The sequence below is a fragment of the Bombina bombina genome, chromosome 3 (genome assembly GCF_027579735.1).
Source record: "Bombina bombina isolate aBomBom1 chromosome 3, aBomBom1.pri, whole genome shotgun sequence".
NCBI lineage: Eukaryota > Metazoa > Chordata > Amphibia > Anura > Bombinatoridae > Bombina > Bombina bombina.
In genome coordinates this window covers 321,416,144-321,434,710 of record NC_069501.1, presented here as the reverse complement: position 1 = coordinate 321,434,710, position 18,567 = coordinate 321,416,144, and positions in this window count along the sequence as shown.

Here is an 18,567-nt window from a genome sequence, read left to right as displayed (position 1 = left end):
GCAGAAAGTAGACTGAAATGTTTTTTGACAATCTTACATATTTCTCTGTAGTCAGTACTGAAATCCGTCACAAATGTTACTTTGTGTGGGGTATTAATGTCCACACCAGTCTTATCACAATTGGATCTATTTAAAAGAGACTGCCGATCCAAAAGGTCGACCTGTCTCTGTGCTCTATCTACTATATGTCCAGGGTATCCTCTTTCTCTGAGTCTATTTTGCATGTCTCTACTTTGTGCTTTATAGTGATCACTATTGCTGCAGTTCCGTTTGACCCTTATGAGCTGTCCCTTGGCTACTGCCATAGGGACATGTGCGGGGTGGCAGCTCTTTGCATGTAGCAATGTGTTTTTCGATATAGGCTTCCTGTACATATTGCTTATAATTTTTCCATCATCCCCTGCAGTCAAAGTAAGGTCTAAATAGTTAATGGTCCTAGAGTTCATCTCAAATGTAAAACTCAGGCCAACATCGTTGGAATTTAGAAGACCTACGAATTCAGACAGAGAATCCTCAGATCCCTGCCATATGAAGAGCAGATCGTCAATGTACCGCCTATAAAAGGCGATACAGTGTCTGTGTATATTACTATCTCCATAGATGTGGGACAGCTCCCACCAACCCATAAAGATGTTGGCATATGAGGGCGCAAATTTGGCCCCCATAGCTGTCCCACATCTCTGGAGATAGTATTGCTCCCCAAAACGGAAATAGTTGTGAGTCAAGGCAAAACTAGTTGCCCTCACCACATACTTCACCAAATCACTATCCAAGTCTGATAGGTTTTCCAACATATAAGACAGAGCCTTCAGACCTTCCTCATGTGGAATAGTGGAGTACAGTGATACCACATATATTGTTAACCACTTGTGCCTATCAAAATCCCAACAGAAGGTATCCACAAGATTTAATAAATCCTTGGTGTCCTTTAGGTACCTCTGTAGTGAGGCAACTAGAGGAAACAGTATGCTATCTAGCCACTGGGACAGGTGTTCCAAAAGGGAGCCTATCCCACTGACTATAGGCCTTCCTTGTACCTCCATTAAGGATTTGTGCACCTTTGGAAGATGGTGGAAGATGGGCACCACCGGATGATCCACCAACAGATAATCATATGTATCACGGTCAAAGAACCCATCCTCCAAACCATCATCCAAAAGGCACCTAAGCTCTTTCTGGAAGCACCCAGTGGGATCCCTGTCTAGTCTCTGATAATTTGCATCATTGTGGAGTTGTCTATGGGCCTCCTTAACATATTCAGATTTGTCCAAGACCACAATAAATCCACCTTTATCGGCGGATCGAATGACCAAATTTTCATTTTGTTGTAGCTCTAACAATGCCTGTCTTTCTCTAAAGGATAGATTAGGCCTCCAATTCTTGGTCTCAGTTTTACTAGAGGCCAGGGAAGTGAGGTCTCTCTCAATTCTCTTGAAAAAAGTTTCCAAGGCCGGACCACGACACTGCAGGGGATAAAAGTCAGATGGTTTCTTAAAACCACTGTGACATCTTACAGTCCCTGTTGCAGTCCCACTTGTCCCCTGTCTACTAAGTTCATGCAGTGACATCAGATCACAAGACTCAGAAAATGAAAGTTGTGTGGTATCAAAGGTGGACTTTTGTGATTGAACCAAAAGTTCACCAGTGTCTGAGACATTGTCAGAGTTATAGAATAATTTTTTCAAAGTTAAATTTCTAATCAATCTATTAACATCCAACAAAGTGTTGAAGAGGTTAAATGAAGTGGTTGGAGAAAAGTTCAGACCATAGCTAAGTACCTTTAATTGCATATTGGATAATGTGGCACTGGAGAGATTAATTACATTAGAGGTGTTATCATTGTTAGATGTCATTGATATTTGGTAATCTTGTTTATCCTCTGTGGGTACCTCTTCTCTTGCCCTATCCCAGTTTTGGTCTGTGCCTGGTGAAAAACCTGATCAAAGGCCCTACGATCCTCTCCTAGGGTATTCATCTCATTAGCTGTACTCTATTACGTTTTATGACCAACAGTGTACCTATTTTATTGGTCTTAACTTTGTCCAATGAGTGTTGATTTTGTCTTTTAAATAGCCAGCACACCAGTTTCCAATTAGCTATGATTACGGTCTTTACCGAAACATGTTAGCGGAACAACTTTGGTAACACTGTTATGCTGGATCCCCCTTTCTTCTCATTCAATTTTTATCCCAAGTGGAACTCAATAAAGACTTTGTTTTAACTGCAGCCTGGATATCATTTCTTTCATTTGATATATATATATATATATATATATATATATATATATATATAAAAAGAAATAATGTGCAACAATTGAAACAAAAAGGATATAATTCATCTATCCTAGGATAGATGAATTATATCCTTTTTGTTTCAATTGTTGCACATTATTCCTTTATGCAATAGCAATAAACTATGTTGCATTATCTTTTGACTACTGTGTAAATGTGTTTAGCTTTGAGATGCTCATAGCTCCTTCTTCATATTTCATTTATGACTTTATGTGTTGTGCTGGATAAGGTTTACTGTTTTTCCTAAATATTTATTTATCTATCTAAACCCCTCCTTGCACCTGGAGTCTCATCTCTATACTAAAGATAGGTTGGCCCCAGTCCACACTCTAATATATATATCCTGTGTTAGCTGGTATACATTTATATATATATATATATATATATATATATATATATATATATATATATAAGTATGTGTGCAAATACATATTTACACTAAACACATTTACACTAAACATATTAGTACAGTGGGGCTGATTTATCACGGCCCGTATTGTGCCTAATGCAACTGTTTCCACTCGAACCTTCAGGCGGCGTACAGCAATCTGCCCGATCGTATACGTTTGGGTTGATTGACACCCCCTGCTAGTGACTGCAAATCTGTAAGGGGGGCATTGCACAAGCAGTTCACTATAACTGCTTGACAGCGTGTGCTGTCAGAATTCAGCGATGTCGGGCGGACATGATCCACTACAGCAGATGATGATCGTCCGACAGTTAATAAATCGGCTCCAATGTGTACCGGACAAGAGACTAGTTGAACAAACAGGGATAACTACACGTTCAAAAAGCGGGGAAGGCTGAGACCTCACCTCAGACGTGGGCGTTACAAAGCAAAAAAAAAACACTCTCCCTGAGGTAACTAAAGGGGGCATAGTGATCAACCTCAGTACCCATTCATTGTCCACCATGAAGATGGATATTTTGAATAAGGGTCTATCCTTTATTCCAACGCAAAAAACTGACTAATTTGATCTATATGTGGATCTGCAAAAATTCCAAAGGAACTTGTGGCTGAGCAAATTTTTTACTATACAACAGGATGGAGAGAATACTTTAAGAACTGTCTCTAGGTTTGACCTGACTAGTCAGAATTCTAGCATAAAAACATTTGCTAGACTGGCTTAAATGTAAGTTGAGAAATTGAAAATCCATTTTTTGGACCTCTGCCTATGCAAAGAGGGAGGTTGACTCGATTCCACACTGTTCAGGAAGACTACTAACTCCTTACATACACCAGTGGGCACCTGCCATCACTCAAATGGGCATTACCCAAGTTTCAATTCAAGAGGGTGTATCACAACAACTCTGATGAGGACAAGGCTGTAGCCCAGATGAATGAGATGTATATGAGGTTCCGGCAAAGAGGGTATCCATCGAAGGTTTTGGATCAACAGGTTCAAGAACTAACCATGGTCAAAACCAAAACACAACAGGAGAAACTCACTTTTGTCACCACATTTACGAGTGACAAGAAAGACATAAGAACGACCTTGGACAAGCATTGGGACATAGTGAAAGGTGATCCTACCCTTCCATTTGGACAGATGAAAGCACAGCGAATAGGATATATGGGTAAGGTCCTGCTTCAGAAGGAATCTAGATGGACGTACAGGTTGGGAACTATGGCCCGAATGGCATGAATTCACATCTGGAATTGGCATTGCTTCCTTTTTTAAAAAAAAATAATTTTTATTGAGGGTTAAAGAAACATAGTCATACAGGTACTTTTAAAGAAAGGTTGTACAATCGTACAACAACAGTAAAGTGACACACAGGTTAAAAATTGCAGCTAATACAGGAGTGTGTGAAATTCAATAATAAAGACAACTGCCTAAGCAGTACCTTCATTATATATCAAAAGATATCAAACGCTAACCCACATTTTTTGTTTTGTTTACCTCTTTGAAGCAGATAAAGCCACTTTTGGACCTCCAACGTAGCTATTAGAAAGGATAATAGGAGTATTGCAAACATGTAAGGCCACTTTTGGACCTTCAGAAACCATTTTTACTATAGATATAACAAATACAGGTATATATGAATATAACTTATATAGCATAAATATAACCAACAGTGAAATGTACCAGTTGAAAGTAGTCAGACCACTTTTCCATTACCAACTTTTGTGTGTGGAGGGGCTTGGAACAAACAATTATACGATATTCGGTAACTGCTGTCTGACTAAAGTAAAGGCTATGGGGCATATGTATCAAGCTCTGAACGGAGCTTGATGCCCCGTGTTTCTGGCGAGCTTGCAGGCTCGCCAAAAACAGCAGTTATGAAGCAGCGGTCACAAAGACCGCTGCTCCATAACCTGTCCGCCTGCTCTGAGCAGGCGGACAGACATCGCCGCAAATCAACCTGATCAAGTACGATCGGGTTGATTGACACCCCCTGCTGGCGGCCTATTGGTTATCTTCTCTAAGCTATTAGCCAAACGTTCTATTTTATAGGAGCTCTAAAGGGGATATTCAGGCTATGGGCAAGAGGTGACTCCAAGAAAATTATTTACAGAACAGATAATTAACAGCTATCCTATAAGCGTGTGAATATTAATAATTAATTAACTATACTAAGAAGGATAATAGTAGTAACTATCCAAAGATATATGTTATTAACCTTATAGTATCCTTATCTCAAAGGTACTACTTCCTGCAGAGTACTATATACATAAAGACTGCTAATAGATCACAGAGAACAGACATCAGTCTTCCTGAGATTTTTGCTATTTTTCAATTAACTTGAAAGATCAATTAGTCAGTACTTAAACATTATAGACCATAGAAACTATCTCATTAACAAGCTGCAGGACACCAAGAGTTAAATAATAGGTTAATTCCCTGAATCTCGGCTGCAGATTTCAGGAAAAAGCTTATATGTTGTCTGGATCTACAACATGCCTACAGGGTAGGGATGGGCGAATGTGCAAATTTTCGAATTTCGAATGTAGAACGAATGTTATTACCGAAATTCGAATTCTAAATTCGAATGTCGATAAGAACGAATATTCTTAAAAATTCGAAAATCGAATGTTATTTACAGTTTTCGAATGTCACTTTCGAATTCGAATGTTTATAATTATATCGAATGTCTACATTCGAAATTCGAATTTTTCGAATTTGAATATAAATTCGAATTTTTCGAATTTGAATTTTTCGAATTCGAATATAAATTCGAATTTTTCGAATTCGAATATAAATTCGAATTTTTCGAATTCGAATATTGCATGATTCGAATATTACATTTAAAAGCATTAGAAATACTATTACAATCTAAATTCGAATTTTTCGAATTCGAATACACGTATTGCATAATTCGAATATTACATTTAAAGAAAAAGCATTAGAAATACTATTACAATCTAAATTCGAATTTTTCGAATTCGAATATTGCATAATTCGAATATTACATTTAAAGAAAAAGCATTAGAAATACTATTACAATCTAAATTCGAATTTTTCGAATTCGAATATTTTCGAATGTAATCGTAAAATTCGAAACCGAATATTCGAAAATCGAATGTTAGAATGTTATGTAAACATTCGAAATTCAATTCGAACGAACGAATGTGTTAAAATTCGTGCCGTTTTTCGAATGTAGCGAAACATTCGCCCATCCCTACTACAGGGTTGGCTACTATTGAAGCTAGCAAATGGATATGAATATAGCGGTTATTAAAGAAGCTAAAACGGGTTGCCAATTAACATGCAACATACAGTACTGCATGAGATGTTACAGAAGTCTAGTTACTGTGCATTTCTCTCCAGGGAGTCAATTTTTTAACTGGTTTCAAATTTCTTTTATATGTATAGCAAGATCAAGTCTGCCAAGGAGTGTGCACAGTCGAGGTAAAATTATGTTATGCATTGACTTGAGTACATCTCAGAAATAAAACATTAGTTTAAAGTAACATCCATATTTTAGCTGTCCCAGAACAAATAAAATTAGGGATCCAGAGCATATATGGAACAATTTAAATACATATTACCCTACAACAACACGGACAACTTTGAAGTCTGTTCCATTACACATATCCAATACGGGTAACAGTCTTGCAAGTATACTTGTTGCGGTCGACAAAGCTGATGTATAAGTCCCCTTGTAAATAAATTGCTGGAGGAAAAGATTCTGGGAAGCACCTTTGTAGTTTCTTACCCCCTCCACAAATGCTAGCAATTGTGCCTTCCGAGTATGGATCGCCTTCATTCCCAAAAGTCTTGTACTAGCGGGAAAGGGCTGGTGCCACAACACATCCGATTCCTCCCTCTCCGACATCAAGATTGAGATGGCTATATATGTTTGAAAGTAGCTTTGTCCCAAGTAAGCGTTATGTCCTGTGTCACGAGTGGGGGATGGAGAAACAGCTGGCGTCCACTTTGTAGGTTGACTAGGTGAGGATCGTTGATATGCTGTGGGTAAAGCCAGACACCTTACCCGGACTTTCAGCCAGCTTTTGCACTGTGGGTCCGTGGGGGTATTCACGGACTGGATCATCTCACTGCTCACAGTTTCAGATGCTGTTAGGGATCCTTGCAGTACTGTATCAACAGAGTTAAGTAAGTGGCCCTCACTAGTGTTGGTTAGCTCTAAAGATGAGTTTACCTTCACTTGGTCAGATATGTTAGGTGGAGGCTCTATTGCAATCCCGCCTTGGGGTATGACTTGCTCTGAATCAGGCTCTTTTTCATATGTTGGGGCTCCTAGACGTATAGGAACATTACTTTGATGTGCTGTCGAGAGCTGTTATGGTGTTCCTTTATCGGCTCAGTCAATCTCACTGTTTGATCAATGTATTTAGGACTTGTAGCTAGGAGTAAGTTGCATAGCTCAAGTTCTAAACTTTTATAGTGGTTTTATATGAGTTGCGTAACTCACTTGTGGTAGTTGTAAACTACCATTTTGTGTATATCCTATTGCAGGATACTCTAACCCCAGAGTTTGGGGGGGGGGTTATTGTGCGGCAGCCCCAGACCTACGCTAAGAATCCTTCTCTGAAGTCGTAGACAGTAATCAATCTGCTGCTTGATCACATCTAATGGCAAAATGGCTATTAGGCCCTTGTAGAATATCTACTGCGTAGCTGACCCAAAGTGCATAGGCAAAAATGCTGTTTTGTCTTCAGCTCCAGAGATTATCCAAACTTTAGCTACAAAGTGAACTCAAAACTGCCAAATACTGTCGTCGATTTGTGGTATATAGCTTGGGTAAAGTCTTTAATTCTCCAGGAGCTTCACTGAGACACGTCCTGCCGTTTTGAGAGTAGGCTCCGCCCCCGAATTGACATTGCTTCCTGTGAGGACATATTTTGAATTGTACCTGTGAGTGGATACTTCACTATATAGGTCCTCCTGCTGTTGTGTTTGATGTGGGATTTTTATGTGTGTACTTATTTTTTTTTTATTTATTTTTTTTGCTTTATTTTGGCATTTCTATTATTAGTTTTTGCTCCTGCTTTTGTTTTTTTGGGGGATTTTTCCCCTCTTTTTCCTCTCTTTGTGTAACCTTATTCTAGTGGTCAGTTGGTTTATGGGCATAGAGTGTCCCTGTATCTGCATCTGTATTCTGCAGGATAGCCCATTTGTGGATATCGGTGGATTTTTTGCACATTATTGATGGTCACTTTGCATTAATTTTGACTGTATTTTTAAGTGCTGTTATGCTTGGACAATATTTCTGTACACTCATTGACCTTCTGTTATGATTTTGTAGACTTGTTCTGTTTGTTATTTTTATTATTTTACTGTTACATTTGTATTGTTGTGTTTTGTTTCCTGCTTTTGCAGCCTTCACTATATTTGTATGTTTTTGATGCCCTTATGTTTCTTGCCATAACTTGCAGATCTTTTTGCATCTGAGGTCCGGACCTGATTAGGATGTGATTGGCTGTTCTAGCCAGTACCCATTGCTTATGATCCTGTGATCATGGGTTTTTTTATATGAGGGTTGCCATGACAACCAGACTGTCGGCTATATTATGCTGTCTTGGCAGGTACAGTCAATCACCCTGATCCAGTAACGATCCGATGTGGGGCTATCCTCAGTTTGTTTCATGTTTGTCCCATGTCTGTTTTGGTTGTATGATGCTTAGAGTAGATATATATTTATATATACAGGCGAACCTAAGAGGTATTGCCGGTTTGGTTCCAATGAATATAGCAATAAAGTGAGTCACACTCATCATTTGTTTCCCAGTGCATATGAAAGTTATATCTACACTTTACTGTAGTGTATTAAGTGTGCAATAGCATAATGCCTAAAAAAAAACAATGCTTATACCTTAATTAAAAAATACTTTATTGCTAAAAAATGCTAACCATCATCTGGGCCTTCAGTGAGTCATAATCTTTTTGCAGGTGGTGTGTATATAAAGGTGTGTATATATGTGTATTTCATGTGTATTTATGTGTTTATATGTGTATTTATGTGTTAATATATGTATATATGTTGAAAAAATGGCACACAAGGTTGCCACAAACCTTCAATTTGTAAAAAGAGCAATATCTGCAAAACTCAATAAAGGAAAGTGCAATAAAACGAAGTATACCTATATAATATATATATATATATATATATATATTGTATATATATATATATATATATATATATATATATATATATATTTAGATATATATTCTTTATATATATATTGGAGCCCTTCCCAGTCATACACCTTGTCATATTCCTTACAACCCTTTTAAAATATTTTCATAAATAATATGAAATATTTTTTTTTTATCAACTAATGTATATAGGTGTTTTTAATACTTTATTCTGATGTGTTTTTGTTGTGCTTTTTACAACTTTGTTTTTTAGCTTTTACAGTTTACTTCACGTCTGAAGTCACGCTAAATATTCTAGGGTAGTTTTGCCTTTCATTCGAATGCAAAGTAAAACTTTAAACTTTCAATAGCAGGCCAAGTTAGCACAGTCAGCAATGCTAACCCTCCTTTGTTTAATCCACTTTTCCATGGATGTGTAATAGCAAAGTCACATGCTAATGTTAGCGTAGCCTAGCTATATTGATTATTGCACCATGCTATCATTAGCGCACCACTTGTAATCCAGGCCTTTTAATATAAAGTGAAAAATATAGCTCAAATCATAAATTTAAATGATGAAATGTGTATAATTATTAAATATGATCTTTAGAATATTCATTAATGATTGAAATAAAATGCTTAAATGTTTAAATATGTAAATTACAAAAATACTTAAAAAAAACATGAAATTATTTGTTGAACATCATTCATTGATATTAATAGTTACATCTCCACTCAAATATTTTAGGAAACATTAATATTGAAATAAATAGCTATCATTTTCTTAGCTGTGGCTGCATAATTCAGTGAAGGTCTTTGAAAATCAATGAGACAATCAAATTGATAATCTTTTGATTCTAATTTGTTTTAGGGTATTTTTTGTGCTTGTCCAATGAATCATTTTCTAATTAATTAATTAATTAATTAATCCACTAATTAATTTATTAATTAATGTATCTATTCATTATGTCTTCATATCTCAGTTTTTACTGACTTGAATCTATGCCACTGTGTTAAATTAAGGTTGTTTTTTGCTAATTTATTAAATGTGATCTCAATTCAGAAGCATGTCTCAGATCAGATACACATCCTCAGCAATATGCCATGAAAGTGAAACCTCAGATCCGATGCACATCCTCAGTAACATGCCTTGAATGTGAAACCTTTAGATCAGATACATATCCTCAGGAATATGCCATGAAAGTGAAACCTCAGATCAGATGTACATCATAGATAACATGCCTTGAATGTGAAACCTTTCGATCAGATACACATCCTCAGCAATATGCCATGAAAGTGAAACCTCAGATCAGATGTACATCCTCAGCAATATGCCATGAAAGTGAAACCTCAGATCAGATGTACATCCTCAGTAACATGCCTTGAATGTGAAACCTTTAGATCAGATGATAAGGAAAATGTCTAGAATGTAAAACCTCAGACCAGATACAAGTCCACAGCAAGCTTTTTAAAATGAAACATGACCAATTATATATTTTTTGCAAACTAAATCACTAGATCCCAGATTAAATACTAATCCCCAGCAACCCCTTTCTTCCTCATGCATAAATCTCAAATCAGATGCATAGTCCCAAACGTACAAGTATGTCCACCTCGGTATATGTACACATTAACACTAAAGATCACTGTTAAGAAGCAGCAATATTTAGACCAATGCTTCCTAACCTCTCTGACAAAACTTTCTGGATTCATTTATACAGAAAGTTTGAAAAGCACTGAGCATTACATTTGCTGTAATTTTCATATGCATAGATTTTCCTTTCAGAATAATTAGTGTTTTGAGTATTTTGGTGAAAACTCACCACTTTTTAACTTGCGATAAAAAACATTGATAACTGTAGTAAGAAAATGTTTATACAATTAGGCTGGGATTTTAGAGACAATTTCAGACAGGCACATGGAACACTCATGTTCAGCCCATTTTATGAAAAAGCAAAACTGTGCTTTGTATTTTTACTTTTAAGTACAAATGACTTGCTTTTTTGCCCATCCAGTGCACTTAAATTACTATTTATGCTGTGCATAGTTAATAAAAGTTATTCTTGTGTAAATTACCTACAAATTTTACGATTTTGGTGGAATACGATTTTTGGTGAACAATTTCCTTATGAATTTTGATACACCTTAACAATACAACTTTTCCTGTATATTTTTGTGTGAATAATTCAATTATTCGTTTTGTATGATTTTTAGATTTAACATTTAATTGTACAATCCTCCTGAAATGAAAATGCAGTACACACCCTTAGAGAGACACCTTGTTTTCATGGTAAAAAGTGACTTTATATAATTCCACCAGTGAAATAGAAGGACTGGTGAGCATTTTTATAGAATCTCCCCAGCCCAGAGAGTTTTTTAAAATCGGGATCTAAGTAATATATAGAAAAAAGTTCAAAAACCTTGTTAACAATAAGCATATATCAGATATATCTTTCTTAACGCTACAGTATCCACAAAGTATTTGACTTGTGTACAAGATGTGGCCTCAATGCATCTTATTTTATTTTCTCTCTGTCTCAGACACATTTTTACAGAATTCCAAAGCCATACTAGTTTGTCACTATTATATTATTATTGTTAAATAGTTAAAAATAGTCGGCTAGATTATGAGTTTTGCGTTTGAGGCTATGCGGTGCTAACTAGCAGTTTTGTCTCACTGCTCACTTTCCTACAGTGCTGGTATTACAAGATTTTACAAACCCGTCGTTAAAAGACAAGAAGTGAGCGTTGAGCAAAATTTTGCTCCTTAACGCACTCCAATACCAGCGCTGCTTAAGTAAGCGGTGAGCTGATCGTACATGCTCATGCACGATTTCCCCATAGGAATCAATGGGGAGAGCCGGCTGAGAAAAAGTCTAACACCTGCAAAAAAGCAGCGTAAAGCTCCTTTATGCAGTCCCATTGATTCCTATGGGGAAATAAAAGTTATGTTTACATCTAACACCCTAACATGAACCCCCGAGTCTAAACACCCCTAATCTTACACTTATTGACCCCTAATCTGCCGCCCCCGACATCGCCGACACCTACATTATTCTTATTAACCCCTAATCTGCCGCTCCGGACACCGCCGCCACCTACATTATACTTATGAACTCCTAATCTGCTGCCCCCAACATTGCCGCCACCTACATTATATTTATTAACTCCTAATCTGCTGCCCCAATGTCGCTGCAACCTACCTACACTTATTAATCCCTAATCTGCCGCCCCTAACGTCGCCGCCACTATAATAAACATATTAACCCTTAAACCGCCGCACTCCCGTCTCGCAAATATTAGTTAAATATTATTAACCCCTAATCTGCCGCCCCTAATATCGACGCCACCTACCTACATTTATGAACCCCTAATCTGCCCCCCTCAACGTCACCGCCACTATATTAAAGTTATTAACCCCTAAATCTACCTATTAAATAAACCCTAAGATAGCTACAATATAACTAATAGTTACATTGTAGCTAGCTTAGGATTTATTTTTATTTTGCAGGCAACTTTGTATTTATTTTAACTAGGTAGAATAGTTATTAAATAGTTATTAACTAATTAATAACTACCTAACTAAAATAAATACAAACTTACCTGTAAAATAAAACCTAACCTAAGTCTTCATCCAAGCCGGGCCATAGTCCTCAATGAAGCCGGGAGAAGTCTTCATCCAAGCCGGGTGAAGTGGTCCTCCAGACAGGCAGAAGTCTTCATCCAGACAGCATCTTCTATCTTCATCCAACCGGCGCGGGGCGGATCCATCTTCAAGACATCCAATGCGGAGCATCCTCTTCATCCGATGACTAAAGACAAATGAAGGTACCTTTAAGTGACGTCATCCAAGATGGCATCCCTTAGATTCCGATTGGCTGATAGAATTCTATCAGCCAATCAGAATTAAGGTAGAAAAAATCCTATTGGCTGATGCAATCAGCCAATAGGATTGAAGTTCAATCCTATTGGTTGATCCAATTAGCCAATAGGATTGAGCTCACATTCTATTGACTGTTACAATCAGCCAATAGAATGAGAGCTCAATCCTATTGACTGATTGGATCAGCCAATAGGATTTAACTTCAATCCTATAGGCTGATTGCATCAGTCAATAGGATTTTTTCTACCTTAATTCCGATTAACTGATAGAATTCTATCAGCCAATTGGAATCTTGGATGATGTCACTTAAAGGAACCATCTTTGAGTAAGAAGCCGTCGTTTGAAGAGGATGCTCCTTGCTGGATTTCTTGAAGATGGAGCTGCTCTGCGTCGGATGGCTGAAGATAGAAGATGCCATCTGGATGAAGACCTGCACCTCTGGAGGACCACTTCGACCGGCTTGGATGAAGACTTCTCCCGGCTTCGTTGAGGACTTCGGCTCGGCTTGGATGAAGACTTCTCCCGGTAAGTCGATCTTCAGGGGGTTAGTGTTAGGTTTTTTAATGGTGTATTGGGTGGGTTTTATTTTTACGTTAGGGTTTGGGCTTGCAAAAGAGTTAACTGCCCTTTTAAGGGCAATGCCCATCCAAATGCCCTTTTTGACGTTGGGGGCGGCAGATTAGGGGTTAATAAATGTTTGCGAGGTGGGAGTGCGGCGGTTTAGGGGTTAATATGTTTATTATAGTCGCGGCTATGTTGGGGATGGCAGATTAGGGGTTAATAAATATAATGTAGGTGTCTGCGATGTTGGGGGCAGCAGATTAGGGGTTCATAAATATAATGTAGGTGGCAGCGATGTTGGGGGCATCAGATTAGGGGTTCATAAATATAATGTAGGTGGCGGCGGTGTCCTGAGCGGCAGATTAGGGGTTGAAAATGTTATTATAGTGTTTGCGATGCGGGAGGGCCTCGGTTTAGGGGTTAATAGGTAGTTTATGGGTGTTAGTGTACTTTTTAGCACTTTAGTTATGAGTTTTATGTTACGACGTTGTACCATAAAACTCTTAACTACTGACTTTAGAATGCGTTACAGATCTTGACAGGGTAGGGTGTACAGCTCACTTTTTGGCCTCCCAGGACAGACTCGTAATACCGGCGCTATGGAAGTCCCATAGAAAAAAGACTAAGACAAAGTTTACTTAAGTCATTTTGCGTTAAGGCCAAAGAAGTGTGCGGTGCCCCTAAACCGGCAAGACTTGTAATACCAGTGGGCGTAAAAAAGCAGCGTTAGGACCTCTTAACGCTTCTTTTTCACCATAACGCACAACTCGTAAGCTAGTCGAGTGATTTAGAATTGATAACATCGAAACAAATTGAAATATGCATACAGTGTTAGAGAACAATATGGTAGTTTAATTAACTGTAAATATTTTAATTTTACTGTGGTTGAATGACACTCTTTTTCTTCATCGCTAAGAACTGGTAAAAAGCAGTCAAAGAAAGACAAAGTAACATAAAAAAGACAAATGTATATTTTCTCTTGCATGGTATATGTTTTTTTTTTTTTCCAGAATGAATCTTGATTAGATGATTCCTTGCTTCAAGGTTTTTTTAAGCTGTTCAATTCAAGGTCAAATGGTAGGCAACATGAGACCTTGAGAGTGTCATTGATTTTGAAAGTATAAGATATCTAGCAACACTACTAATTATTTATTTTTTTATATTGTTATAAATATGAATATAGACAGAAGGAAAATATGATATTTCTATATTAAAACAAATATGAATTTCCAGAAGGTCTAACAGTCATTTGTGGTTTGAGATTAATCAAATTCACATGATCCAGTGAACTTTATGTGTTATTATTTGCTATTAGATAAAGAACTTTGAAGTCTCTTTTAAGGCCTAGAAGTGGAGTGCCGAAATGCAAGCAGTTTGCATGGAGCTTTAACATGGAGCTTTAACACTACATGAGTAAAATCCATACCACTTGTATTTTTGCCCTTGTATTACAGGTCAATGGTTAATATATATAATGCCATTGGTGGAATAATGTGCTCTACACTTTTTTTTTTACTATACAGTGTTACACTTTCCATGTCTTTGAATATAGAATAGTAAGTAAATACTTGGTTTACAAAATTGCTAAAAGAAAAAGCAATATTTTGGATCAACCACAAGCACAACACTTAAGCAATGACTTGTAATATGAGCTCAATTAGAGCCCTACTACTGCTTCCCCTTGAATGTTTAGGCAGTGTTGAAAATGCTTTAGTTAAATTTTATAATCAGGTGCAAAGTATAACTCACCCCATTGGAAAAATAGAGTGTGCTCCAAGTGCCTCTTCTTCAGTCATATGAGCAACTGGGAGAATACTTTTTTTTTCCAAATGAGCAGGCACTATGGCTTTTGGTTGGTTGTAATGTCTCAGGTTAGAAAAAATTACATGGGCATTAAGAACCTCCTGCCATTAACAACCATGGGAGCATGATAACTGAGTACAAATCCCATTTTCACTGACCTGGTGGCCTTTCAGAGATATTCTAAAGAAATGTTTAAGGGGATTTGAGATTAGAGATATAATAATGTTTTCCTAGTTGGACAATATCCATTGCTAACCTAAAACATTTAGGGCTAGATTACAAGTTGAGCACTAATTTATTGTGTGATGATAAATGGGCAAATTCCCCCGTTTACTGGTGAGCGATAAATAACCAGCCATTACAAGTAATAGCTTGTCATTTCTAGTTTAAATATATATATATATATATATATATATATATATATATTCCAATACCTGTTTATAAATATATTCATGTAGATATATAGGTATAGATAAATATTTTACATTAACATATATATATATATATATATATATATATATATATATATATATAAATATATATTTAAAAATAAAAATAAAATTGTCCGAACTCAACTACAAAATACTAGCAAGATGGTATTTAACTCCCCAACGTCTGCGAGTTATTTACCCCACAGCTTCATCCAGTTGCTGGAGAAGATGTGGAGACGAAGGTACCTTAACGCACATTTGGCTGACATGTCCAGGCTTAGGAGACTTTTGGCCACAAATAGAAAGACATATAAACAAAGTTCTAGGCATTAATATTACACTGACTACACAAATTGTTCTCCTTAACCACATCCCGAAAATTACATGTCTTTACCGTAAGAAACTTCTACTTTTAATGATAACATGTGCTAAGAGGTTAATACCTAGATTATGGAAAACACAAGAGCAACCCACAATAGCCCAATGGAAGTCGGAGGTCAATCACGTTCTTACACTAGAGAAAATGCACTATTGCTATCAAGGAAAACCAGATATGTTATTAAATATCCAAATTATCTGGGAACAAAACATTTAACAAATTACATGAGTTCCACATGAAACTATAATCCTATAGGGCAAACTGACAGGGATACTCACCCACCCCCTTCTACCTTAACCCCACCATCTATCTTCCTTTCCCCCTTCCACTTTCCTATCTTTAGGATTGGATTCCAACTCTGCTAAATTAATTTTCAAATAATGCTACTGTTAAATTTTTTTTAGAAATGTCCAAGAAAATTGGGTCTTTGAATGCATATGCCAATTATTATTACGAAATGTATTTTGTTGCAAACACATGTTATAACATATTAACGAATTTACATAATTGTCAAAGTACCTGTTTTCAATAAAAAATATTTGAACAAAAAATAAAAATAAAATTTTCTTCTATGTGAAGAACATTGGAATGTAAAATATGCATAACACACGTCGGGTTTCATCCTGTAGGTCTTACACGGTGTTGGGTTAGCGTACATGAAGAATTAGTTATCTTAAGGCACGTTATATAAAAATAAAATATAAAATATTGAAAAAATATTAATAATTATTAAAGTTACTGAAAAAATAAATATATATAATATATATATTAATATATATCATTTAATTATTAATATTTTTCAATATTTTGTATTTAATAAATACATAACGTACCTTACTAAAACTCATGTGGGTTAGCGTACATTAAGAAAATTTTCTTTTTTATAATATATATTTCTATATATACAGTATATCTGATGATATTAATGTAAAATATGTAGCTATACCTATATATCTACATGATTATATATATAAAAGTCCAAGAGGGCCCACACTCTCACTTCAAAAGACAGCAGCCAGGGTTCGGTCTAACGATAATGCAAAAATAATAAAAACCCACTCGCTGGAATGCAGAAAAGTGGAAAAATTCTTTAATGCGTGACGTTTCGGGGACTTGCTGAGGAAGGGTAGCAAGTCCCCAAAATGTCACGTATTAAAGGATTCTTCCACTTTTCTGAATTCCAGCGAGAGTGATTATATATATATATATATATATATATATATATATATATATATATATATATATATATATAGGTAGGGTTGTATTGTATGTGCACTCTCACCAACAAACTGCAACTTGCCAGGGTGCTGTAGCCAGGTATATAAATTTCCAAAATCGAAAAAGCATTTATTGTGACGTTTCGGGACTAGCAGCGTCCCATCCTCTGACAAATAACAAGTGGAAAAACAAAACATTTATAAGCCTACAAAACACTCCCCCAGGTGAGCTACCAATCAAAATGAGCCGTGTGCAACAAAACCCTAAGCATGTGTAATTAGTGGATTACTGGTCAAAACATTGTGAAATATGTATAATATTACATAATAAGAGTGTGTTTAAGTATAATCACTTAGATATTAAGATAAAAGTAGAACTAATAGCCCCCAAAAGTGACCTGATCGTATTCATAACAAAAATTCGTAACAATCACTCATGTCCAAATGAGTCAAAAATGGCCCTAATAGGCTAGCCTTCAGCACGCCTCTAGATGCTCATTGGATAATAAAGCTCCTGTCTATCTGACACGTATGTCAACACTCCGGACTCGCATCTCAGATACCAACCACAACAGATCAAGCACTGAATTTAAACAGAACACATGTCCCAGAAATTGGGTGTCTAACATCACATGGGTATCAATATGATGCCAATATTCATTCTTGGATTTAAGCCCCGTCCGCGATATGATATTAGATCAAGAATGATCCACCCCCAAAAATCATTGGTCGAGAAGCATCCGCCCCTCTTGCATAGCTGACACACGCCCCACCGAGACATCTAGCCTGTCACTATACCAACGATATCATAACTCCCAACAAACAAATATAGTGCAAGCATCAAACTTACGGTGTACAACTGACGGTAAACCAACTGCCACAACTTAATGAGTAGTCTGCCCGATCCACACAATATCTAAAAAAAAATTACTATCGGAGGAATGCCATGGTAACGTATGCACACAAACATTATAAGCGACTAAATGCTCAGAATTGTAGACATTAAAAACATGTCCATGTCACAGAAATTGGGTGTCTTACCATCTCATGAATATCAATATGATGCCAATTTTTATGCCAATTTTCTTTCTTGGGTTTGAGCCCCGTCAGCGATATGGTATTAGCTCAAGAAAGATCCGCCCGAAACAGTCATTGGTCGAGAAGCACCCGCCACTCATGCATAGCTAGCACACGCCCCACCGAGACAACTAGCCTGTCACTATGGCAACAATGTCATAACTCCCAACACGCAAATATAGTTCCAGTATCAAACTCGCAGTGTGTAACTACCAGTAAACTACCAGTCCCAACTTAATGAGTAGTCTGCTCAATCACCATAAACTCTCAAAAAATTATCTGAGGGTTGCCATGGCAACGTATATACAAAAACAAGATAAACGAAATTATAAAAGCGGCTAAATGATCAGAACTATAAGCATTAAAAACATGTCCCTAGT